The sequence below is a fragment of the Coenobita brevimanus genome, chromosome 72, assembly GCF_032717465.1.
Source record: "Coenobita brevimanus isolate Jiangsu-jjx chromosome 72, ASM3271746v2, whole genome shotgun sequence".
Lineage (NCBI taxonomy): Eukaryota > Metazoa > Arthropoda > Malacostraca > Decapoda > Coenobitidae > Coenobita > Coenobita brevimanus.
In genome coordinates, this window is record NC_137025.1 from 35,609,998 (window position 1) to 35,622,284 (window position 12,287).

Sequence of the window (12,287 nt, forward strand, 5' to 3'; positions counted from 1 at the left end):
GGATACATGGCGTCTGGCAATGAATGAATGAATGAAAAAAAATAATGCAAGGGAGGCAACATTCCTTCTTACTTGCAGGGGAGGTAGTTTATTTGTAATGGCAGGGTTGTTAATGATTCTAACAGCTTTGTTCTGAATTTTGTCTAGTTGTTTTAATGCAACCTTTCCACAACCATTCCACAAGGGTGAGCAATATTCATATCTGATCTACACAACCTCTTCCCTTCCTAAAGCCTCCCTGTTCTTCACCAAATAATTTCTCTGTTCTTTCTCTAACTCTGTCAATAAGTATCCTACCATACACTTTTCCTATTATACTAATAAGACAAATGCTCCTATGATTATCACACACTTCTTTTTCCCCTTTTCCTTTGTACAAGGAAATAATTTTACCTGACTTCCAATCCTCCGGGACTCTACCTTCCTCCCAGGCCAATCTGCACATCTTCCACATCCATTCTACTACTCTCACTCCCCCATGCTTCAGCATTTCACCACACACTCCATCAATTCCTGGGGCTTTCCCCGATTTAACTTTCTTCATTGTTTCCACAACTTCTATCCTACTGATTTCTTCCTGTCTTCTCACCTCCCTCCTTCTCCCGGCCATTCCCCAGCTACTTATACTCGCATTACTTCCATCCTCTATGTTCAACAATTCCTTAAAGTGTTCTCTCCATCTGCTCACTTTTTCTCCCTTCTCCACTAGTAATCTACCATTTTTATCTTTCACTCCCCTGCTAACTTCACTTCTACCCTGTCTTACTCTTTTCATCTCTTTCCAGAACATTTTCTTACAGTCCCTCCACTTTACACTCAAATTCCTTCCAAATTCCTCATCCACTCTCTTCTTACTCTCTCTTACTAATCTTTTCACCTCTCTCTTTCTTTCTACATATAACTCTCTCTTCTGCCTCTCAACGTCTTCCACGCCCCTATTTCTCATCCATTCATTGTATGCTTTCTTCTTTTGTGTCACAGCCTGTCTCACCTCTTCAGTCCACAAAACTGTTCCTTGCACCCCCCTCCGTCTTCTCTTCCTTCCACACACCACATCGCATGCTGCACATAATTCTTCTGTAAATATCCTACACACACCTTCCACGTCTCTCATCTGCTCCAGTTCAATTTTGCCCAATCGTTCCTCCACTTCTCTCTTATATTCTGCCTTTTTCTCATCCTCTTGTAGCCTTTCCACTCTCCTTGCAACTACTCCTTCCTCTCGTCTTTCCCTTCTTCTATTCCTCCATCTTAATTGAATCCTAATTCTGGCCACCACCAAGTGGTGGTCGGAAAGTCCACTCCCCCAACCTCTATAAGCTCTTGTATCCATTACACATCTTCGCATCCTTTCATCCACACACACATAATCAATCATTGCCTTCCTTTCATTCAGTTCACCACCCACCCTTCTCATCAGTCGCCATGTAAACCTGTGGATCATTTTATGCCTGAAGAGGGTATTGGCTGTCACCAACCCCCTCCCAGCACAAATGTCCACTAACGCACTCCCATTCTCATCTATCTCAGCAGGCACACCCCACTCATCAACTCTTCCATCCACCTTCACATTCCCAACTTTACCATTCATATCACCGATCAAAAACACTCTCTCATTCCTTCCAAACTTTTCCATGCACACTTCTACATTTGTCCAGAACTCTTCTCTCAGTCTTCTAGCACGATCTTTCGTGAATATATTTATGTTTTAATTACAGGCCAACCGCCAGCACGCCCAGGACATAGAAGACATAAGGAAAAGTCAAGGACAAGGTCATCCCAACACTGGGCCACCAGCTGCCGCCACCCATTTGTGTAAGTAGCCTACCAGTACTACCAGATGAAGTACAGTGTGACTATCAGAGCAGTGAGCACGACTTCTAGTGATGGTTTCATCGTCCGTCTTTAACCTTTTTTGTATTTCTTCCCTTTGTTACTTTTGTATAAAATATGAATGAAATTTTTTTTTTTTTAATTTTATTTAATACAAGTAACGGAGTAGTGGGGTAACAGTAACTTCCATTTCTGCTCTAAAGATGTGACAGTGTAACTGATGATGAAGTTACTTTATAAAGAACAGAGTAGCGGATAAAGTTTTTTAGAGTAATGATGCCCACCACTGGGGGTCAATCCCTTGATGTAATGAGGCAGGTTATAGGATGCAGATTTAAATAATGCACCTCATGGTTTTGGTTTCATGTCGATATGATGAGTTTGAAAGGAGTTATGGCGAACAAATGATTTTTTTTCTTACATTTTTTGGGCCTACAGCCTGGGCTGTGACTCAATTTTGCCCAAAATTTAATAACGTGATCGAAAGGTCATAGCCCATCATCCCTGTAATTTAGTCAAAATCACACCAGTACTTTTCGTGAAAAGTTGTTAACAGACAGACAGACAAATAGACAAACCATATGAAAACAATACCTGTTCCCAAGCCACCCCAGAGAGGGGACAAGTAAAAATGACAGTGTTGAAAATTACTTCCAGCTGCTGGCAGCGTCACCTAAAAGTTGTATCTCTGGTGGGCCATTCCACGAATTTCAAGTTCCCAAGCTCTGCAGTGGGTAGATGAAATCGAATGAAACTTTGCATGCTTATAGATGTTAATGACCACTACAAGCAGACTGTGTACATGCATGACCTATATCCGCCAGATTAGGGGTCAAAGGTCATCAAGTGTGGAAGATAATAATAATGCTTAATTTACGATCTTGCTCTCTTGAAATGCTATGACCCCGAAGATTATTATGCCAGGGCCATGATTCTTGGGTGGAATGTTGTACTAGAGTACTTCCCTATAGAATTGGCTTTTAGTGTTGAAACTCACATCCGGTCGCTGGCAACTCTACCTATAACTTGTACCTTGGGTGGGTGATTCTGCGAATTTCAAGCCCTCTAGCTCCACAGTGGGTGGATGGAATTGAATGAAACTTTCCATGCTTATAGACATTGAAGAATACCACTTCATTAGCTTAGAGCTGGCCATCATCGCCTACCGGCTTGTAGCATAATTAAACTTATAAATGTGAACAATAAAGTTTTCTCAAATAATTATTCCTTCAGTATATTAGTACTTTAATTTTAAGAAGGGAGACGTACAGTATGTAAGATATTCACGGAAGAGATAGGAGCAGCGTGTGAGGCGGTTTGTGGAGTGAGGAGGAGATGCAAGGGTGTGCAAGGGACAGCATGGTGGAATGATGAGGTGAAACGAGCTGTGGAACAAAAGAAGAAGGCATATAGTGAATGGTTAGCGAGTAGAGGTAGGGGAGAAGATGAGAGAGAGAAGAGAGAGGAGAGGTATATGTAAGCAGGAGAAGGGAGGTTAAGAGACTGGTGAAGGAGAGTAAGAAGAAAGTGGATGAAGAGTTTGGGAGGAATCTGAGTATGAAATGGAGGGAGAGTAAGAAATTGTTTTGGAAGGAGGTAAAGAAAGTAAGGCAGTGTGAAAGGGGAAATAGTAGGGGAGTGAAAGATAGGAATAATAGATTATTGGTGGAGAAGAGAGAGAAATTGAGGAGATGGAAGGAGCTCTCTGAGGATTTGTTGAATGTAGAGAGTGAGAGCAGTGTGAGTATAAGTGGTTGGGGAATGGCTGGGAGAAGAAGAGATGAGAGGAGAGAGGAAGAGATCAGTAGGGTGGAAGTAGTGGAAGCGATGAAGAAGATTAAGTTGGGAAAGGCCCCAGGAATTGATGGAATGTGTGGTGAAATGCTTAGGTATGGGGGTGAGATTGTTGTGGAGTGGATATGGAAGTTGTGTAGATTGGCTTGGGAAGAGGGAAGGGTTCCAGAGGACTGGAAATCAGGTATAATTGTTCCTTTATACAAAGGAAAAGGGGGGAGAGAAGTATGTGGTAACCATAGGGATATTTGCTTTCTTAGTGTGATTAGTAAAATATATGGTTGTTACTCATTGATAGGGTTAGGCATATGACAGAGGAGCTAGTTGGAGAAGAACAAGGGGGATTTAGGAAGGGAAAAGGATGTGTAGATCAGACATTTGTTCTAAGATGTTTAGTGGAGAAGTATCTAGAGAAGGGAAGGAAAGTGTATGCTCCCTTCATGGACTTGGAGAAAGCTTTTGACAAAATAGATAGGCAAGGTATGTGGAAGGTATTAAGAATATATGGAGTGGAGGGGAAATTGTTGAGTGCTGTGAAGAGTATGTATGAGGGAGCTAGGGCTACGGTGGGAGTGGATGGTGAGCTGAGTGAGTTCTTTCATCTCAATGTGGGACTGAAATAGGGCTGTGTGATGTCCCCATGGCTGTTTAATATATACATGGATGGGGTTGTAAAGGAGGTGCAAGGTAGGGCAGTGGATGTGGGGGTGGCTCTAATGAATGAGGGTGAGATTTGGAAGATTCCGGTGTTGCTGTTTGCTGATGATAGAGTATTGTTGAGTGAAGATGAATGGGAGTTGCAAGGTTTGGTGAATGAATTTGGGACAGTGTGTAAGAGGAGGAATCTGAAAGTTAATGATGATACAGTATTGTTGAGTGAAGATGAATGGGAGTTGCAAGGTTTGGTGAATGAATTTGGGACAGTGTGTAAGAGGAGGAATCTGAAAGTTAATGTTAACAAAAGTAAAGTTATGGTGTTTGAGAGGAATGAAGTCACAGCCTGTGTGTGAGTATGTGTGTATGTGTGTGTATGGTCACGAGGCGCTGTCGTGTGCCTATAAAGCATTCCTTGAGTTAAGAGTGTGTAAGCATGTTTAGCATTGCTCGATTCTCACAGACACAATACCTTCTCATCATTTGACTTCCTGCTTCTATCTGTCTCTTTGTCAATCTATTTATCTATTTATCTATTATGATTTGTAATTATAATGTGGAGACCTGACATTGCTCGGCCGCGCCGCTGAAGGTCCTCCGACAGCAATTATCATTGACATATGCTAATCTATTAGTACATAATATTGATTATAATATTGTATACATATAATATTCATAGTAAATTGCAATGATCAAGTAATATTACATTTTAAACAAGTTGTATACATATTTGAATAAATGCAATGGTTGTTGTATGACATTTTGTAAGATGCGTATGTATAACAGACATACGCATATAATTGTGCAATGGTAATACTGCTAGGTTATACATTACATATTGAGTTATCCCTTTAGTAATGTCTAATATTTCAACTAACCTGTATGATGATGCTGGTAATACAGAATTGTGGTATAATTGTATGACTTATAATATTGTAGTAACATTGTGGTAATACAAAATTGTAACATTGTGAATTATTTCATAATTGTATTGTAATTGTTACATTGTAGTAACATTGTAGTAACATATAATTGTAACATTTTATGAATTGTTACATAATATTGTGGTAATGCATAATTGTGTTGGCCTTATAACTGTAGTTACATTTTGTTAATGCAACTGTTACATAATTGTGTTGGCCTTATAACTGCAGTTAAGGTTACATAAAAGTTACATCTTGTTAATGCAGCTGTTACATAATTGTTACATATTGTTTGTAGTTACATAATTGCAGTTAAAGTTACATAATTGTAGCAAGTGTAATATAATGCAATCGTTTGTCGTTACATAATTGTTACATATCGTTTGTAGTTACATAATTGTAATAATTGCTGTCCTGACATTGAATCCGGTCATGCTGCGGTCGATGATATGATGTGCCATGCCACTAGCTTGTGGAGACAACAATTTACTTTTTTGTTTGTAGTTTATGTGGTATTTTGGCATTTGTAGTAACAATTACACTTATTTTCATTTGTTTGTTATGTGATCTTACTCTATTTCTGTTTCTTTCTTTCTTTCTTTCTTTTTTTTTTGTATGTATTGATTTTCTATAGCTTGTTTTTCTTCGTTTGTCTACGCTTTTTCTGTGTTGTTCATGGTTGCATAATTGCTGGCTAATTTCCTAGGGATCCTTTTTTAATGTTTAGTTTATATTGCACAGATATTACTGAAAATGATATTATATAGTCCCATATTTTATTTTATATAAAAAATATATATACACTATATACAGTATTAACTATATACACTGACTTGTTGTTCACTTGAACCTATCGTGGGCAATATATGTGTCAGCACTGTGTGGAAATCTTTGTCTTCACGATTGTGTTGAAGATGTTCATTCTTGCTAACGTCATTTGTGTTGGCCCTTTTTTTTTTTTTTCTGGTTTTCCTTGTAACTTAATTTGTCTGTTTCCACAAGGTAGCTTTAATTAATAAATGTTTAATACAGTTCTTTTAATCGCTCACTGAGTAACTGTGATGGTATATTTTCTTAATCACTTTGCAGATGTAATAATGTATAGCTGTATGTATGCAACACGTATTTTATGTAGGTATAAATGGTAACACTCGTTGGTAGTAAATAACTGTTATAATAAATGAATGAATGTATACAGTGCAAGTATTTAATGATTGAATTATGATGATAATTGAAGTAGGTATATGAATTTAAGTTGTAATTATACAGCAGGTTTTATATGTTTGTGCAAAATGTGTTGTCTATCACTGTGTATCGTATGAATGGAGTAACTATGTAACTCGCTAATTTTTACCGTGGTGGAAATGGTGTGAGTGGTGTTGCACGTGATGATAGTGTTGTTCTTCACGGGTTAATTGACGTGTTGTCATCTCAGCAAACACGTACTGTATGGTGACGTCGACTTCTCACACTGGTAGCTGTGATGTGTAACAGAGTAGCAGTGAGTAACTTCAGTGAAGATAAGTGAGTAAGATGGGTTGTGAATATGGACTTGGTATTTGCTTCGTTGTCTTGACCTCTTGACTCCTGCGTCAGCGGTGGAGGTTGGGTGGATGTAGCAGAGAGAGGAGGGTGAGGTCTGGTGGTTGTGAGTTGTGAGTCGTATCGCACTCTTCGTTTTTGTTTGTTTGTTTTGTTTTTCTTTCTCGATGTTTTCTCGGTCCTTTTCTCTTGTGATTTACTCGTTGTGGAATGAAGACTGCCGCTACTTGTAGGAGCGTGTAGAAGATTATACAGATGCATCGTAGAGTTGTTACTTGTAGTTGATTGTAGATGGTTGTAGTTCGTTGGTTCGTCGTAGAAATTGCAAGATTGTTTGTATCAGTACTTTGTTAAACTACTGGCAAGATGTCGTGTGATCACTTCTAAATCAGCGTGATGATCGTGGAGATGGAGGGGGGGTTGGAGAGAACTGTCAGGAGCTGGTTGTGAGTTGTTGGTTGTAAGAGGTATTTTTTTTTGTTTTCACTCTTGATAATGCAGAATCAACTGTACACTCGTGGGCTTGTATTTTGTAGGAATTCATTGTAGAACTGAAGCTAATCTTGTAGAGTGTCGCCTGCTTTTGTAGAAATTCACTGTTGATTCGAAGACGAGGTCCGTACTTTCGCTGACCACCAAATGTCTTAAAAGACTTTGTATATACTGTCACAAAAGACTTTGTGATAAACTTGTAGAGAAGTTATATATATATTAGACTTGTGGACGAGCGGTTCTTATACGTGAGTAGCTTGTAAGAAAATAATCTTCGTTCCCATTTGTCATGCAATGACAGGAGAGGTAAAGATGAGTATGGGACTATTTTTATTAGTCTTGGAAATATTAACAAAGTCTCACACACGAGTGAAGTATAAGTAGAGTCCCGCCTGCTACCTCCTGTCTCTCTCTCTCTCTCTCTCTCTCTCTCTCTCTCTCTCTCTCTCTCTCTCTCTCTCTCTCTCTTCCATGTTGCTAAGCCCTTCTCCCTACTACCTGCCTGTTCTATGGCCTGTCTCCTTCTGCCTCTCTGCTTCCTAAATTCTGGTGTAGCAGGGGTCGTGTCACGTGTGTTACACTGTTGCTGGAAAGTTCTAGAAGCCTGTGTGTGAGTATGTGTGTATGTGTGTGTATGGTCACGAGGCGCTGTCGTGTGCCTATAAAGCATTCCTTGAGTTAAGAGTGTGTAAGCATGTTTAGCATTGCTCGATTTTCGCAGACACAATACCTTCTCATCATCTGACTTCCTGCTTCTATCTGTCTCTCTATCAATCTATTTATCTATTTATCTATTATGATTTGTAATTATAATATGGATACCTGACACAGTGAGATTGGATGGTGATGATATGGAGCATGTGAGTGCATTCGAGTACTTGGGGAATGTGATGAGTAAGGATGGAGCTTTGGGGGATGAAGTGCGTGAAAGGGTACAGCAGGGAAGGAACGTTGTTGGTACACTGAAAACAGTGATGAGAAATAGGGAGGTGAGTATGAAAGTTAAGAAGTCATTGCATGATAGTATTGTGATCCATACCCTGACGTATGGAAGCGAGGCGTGGACCTTGCAAGAGGGGAACAAGTCAAGAGTGAGAGCAGTGGAAATGAGTTACTTGAAAGGAGCATGTGGAGTGACGTAGAGGGACAGGTTGACGAATGAAGAAGTGAAGGAACGTTGTGGGGTGGATGTGGATGTGGTTGAGAAGATTAGGAGAAATACGCTGAGGTGGTTTGGACATGTGAAGAGAATGGAGAATGAAAGACCGACTAAGAGGGTGTATGTAGGTGAGGTGGAGGGAGGGAGAGGGAGGGGTAGACAGAGGATGAGGTGGAGGGATGGAGTTGAGAGGTATATGAGGGAGGGGGGGATGCGTTGGGGAGAGGGTAGTCAAATGGTAGGTGACAGAGCGACTTGGAGGCGTTTTGTCTGCGGCCACCCTTTGCGGGATTAGGGCGTCGGGCTATAGATAGATAGATAGAAAATACCTGTCAAATACATGAGAAAGCAAGGGACCTGCAAAGGAAATAACGATGATGTAAGAAGACTTCAGTATGATATGAGACAATAACAGAAACATGGCAATTATCTGGAAATACATTGGTCAGTATTATGATATTAATTTTTATTAAGGTGGTTCAACTGAGAACAATATTCCGTCAAAGTCTTAAGGTTTCACCTGAGTTTCATCTTAATTCTCTTCATTGATTTAGAACTTTAACATGGTTCCACTAAAGTTTTGATATTTATTAAGAACTTATTGAGAATTATAGAAGAACGTCAATGGGACACTTAGTGGAAATTTGGTAAAATTAGTAAGAGGGTACAGTAAGACGTGGAGCAAGAATTTTGTAGACGATAATGGTGACCTGCATAATTAAACAACTGGTAGAAAGGAGAGGTTCACTTGTGTACATATATTTACTTGTTGGTTAGTCCATCTAGTTATTGGCTGCTGCTTGTGAACCATCTAACTGGTAATAAGTACTGCAAGTTTAACCTATCAGAGACCCCTTGCCCCTTTGAGCATAACAAATCTCCAAGTGTTTATCAAATGGGGGGTTCGATTGACTAGTAATCAAGGGAACTCATTCCTTCCTCATAACTAAGGGATTACAGCTGATCATATTTTGACTCAGCACTAAAGCCAAACATTTGACCCTTCCTTGTACCTTTAATCATTGATTGATTGCTCTCAAAACCGAACTTCTGCATTCTCACCTGACCCTTAACACATCCAAATCGATTCAAAAGTGCTTAAGCTGACCCACTTCTGACCCTTGACCTACTGTTCTTACAATAGAATAATTTTATCCCTGGTGTTCCTCATATATTTCCATGAAGATTCATCTGAACCAAAACTCAGTTAAAGACGAAACTCTGAACTTGCCCTGTGACCTTCACTTCAGACCTAATGTTCTCAAAACTGAATCACTGCACGCATTGCCACCCCTCAGTCCTTCAACAAAGTTTGGTCCAAACTGAATGAAATTGTTTGAGTTCATTCAGAACTTGACCTGTTACCTATAACCTTATTCGCCTTCAAGTTAATCACCGGTTCTTCTGATTGCCTTCAATGATTGTAGGAAGTCTGGGGTAATTTTACCCAGTATATTTTCCCTAATTTTACTAACAGACAACAAGACATACAAACATAGAAAAATAACTGGACAGGCAAACAGGGTCAAAGACATATTCTCCTTGCACAGCGAACTTTGTAATTAAAAGCCTGAGGGGAGAGGAGATATGACAGGGAATCGGTTCAACATATCATTTTGTGTGGAACAGCAGTGAGTGTTGGGGAGCCAGGTGATATTTACAATAACATTTGTATCCTTGAATGCAGATCAATGTTTCGTATTTCAGATAATAGCATTTTCACTTTCATAAACCATAACACGTCACTGTCCATTTTACTTCCACTCATAATTTTATTAATTTAGGCTTCGTAATGAAAGGAAATCTGAAACGAAATTATCGAAGAAATATGTTCAGCATCCAAACTTTTCAGATATCAACTTCTATGGTTGGGGAAGTAGGTAATATTGCTATGATTCTGGTAGCTGAATAGGCAAAATTAACTGAATCATTCTCAGACATCTGTATAATTATCCGTAGGCACTTGCTGCCTGGGGAACCGTTAACTCCTTCCCTGCAGACTTCTACAAACCATTTTTAAAAAGGCATGTTTTTAACCCATCGCATCCAGCATATATTCCCGCCAACCCCTTCTCCAAGCTGGGCATTCCTGAGAAAATCGTCCATTTTAAATCCTTCATATCTCAGCTAATATTTAACCCCCCCCCCCAAAAAAAAAAGTCATAATACTCACCAATCCTTCGACTTCAAGCTGATGGCCCCAAATTGTCCATGAATGTCGTGTAGTCAGAGTGAGTGGGGAAAGGGGACATTTATTTTTGCCCATGTCCATATTCGTGGCAGAGGTGTCACAACTACGGCTTATACTAGCCTTCCACAATAATAACACTTGCAGAAGACAGCAATCCACCACTTCCATGTACGTTTTACAAAAATGTGGCTGGAGTGCTGCTTTGAGTCTGATAACCACAGTAATGACCTTGAGACAAGCTGCCTTAGGTACTGGCATGTGCACTTGCTCGCCTCACCGCCACTTCACTACCACCACCTTACACACACACACACACACACACACACACACACACGGATATGTATGTTTGGCTTGAATTGTTGTTCGATTCTTGCACCGCTGTGCCACTAGAAGTCTGGGTATTACAACAACTACTACAAATACTACTACTAGTACTACTACCACAACTACCACTCATACAACTACAACTACTACTACTACTACGAATACCAGTACTACAACTACTACTACTCCTACCACTACAACTACTACTACTACAACTACTACTACAATTACTACTACATAAAACCTAAAAATAATATTGTGAACAAAATAGTTATTCACGTGCTGTCAATACAACTGTATTTTTCACTATAAGAGAATACTGTATTTTCCACTATAACAGACTTTTTCCTGTGTTTAAGACTTTTTCATCAAAATAAATATACACACAAAAACTTTCAGAAAAAATAAGGCACTGATTTCATCATGACACAAACTTTCTGCTTCCATTATTCACATAAATAGACATAGCAGTGATGCAAGGCACCACGATTCCTCCTCCCTCCTCCCTTTCTCCACTCCACTATATTCTCCACTATAGCAGAATTTTTTTTCCTGTGATTTGTAAAGTAGGGAACGTGAAGGTGGATGGAGCAGTTGGTGACTGGGGTGTGCCTGCTGAGATAGAAGAGAATGGCAGTGCTTTAGTGGACGTTTGTGTCAGGAGGGGGTTGGTGATAGCCAATACCCTCTGCGGGCACAAAATGATCCACAGGTATACATGGCAAGTGATCAGAAAGGTGGATGGTGAATGGAATGAAAGGAAGGCAATGACTGATTATGTGTGTGTGGATGAAAGGATGCGAAGATGTGTAATGGATGCAAGAGCATATAGAGGTTGGGGGAGTGGACTTTCTGACCACCATCAAGGTCCAAGTAAAATGCAGAAATAGAAGGAGGGAAGGACAGGAGGAAGGAGTAGATGCAAGGAGAGTGGGAAGGTTACAAGAGGATGAGAAAAAGGCAATATATAAGAGAGAAGTAGAGGAAAGATTGGGTAAATATGAAATGGAGCAGATGGTTGACGTGGAAAGTGTGTGCAAAATATTCACAGAAGAAATATGTGCAGCATGCGAGGTGGTGTGTGGGGTGAAGAGAAGACGAAAGGGGGTGCAAGGAACAGCATGGTGGAATGAAGAGGTGAGACAGGCTGTGGCACAAAGAAAAAAGCATATAATGAATGGATGAGAAATAGGGGCGTGGAAGAAGTTGAGAGACGGAAGAGAGAGTTATATGTAGAAAGGAAGAAAGAGGTGAAAAGATTAGTAGGAGAGAGTAAGAAGAGAATGGATGAGGAATTTGGAAGGAATTTGAGTGTCAAGTGGAGGGAATGTAAGAATATGTTCTGGAAAGAAGTAAAGAGTGTCAGACAGGGTGG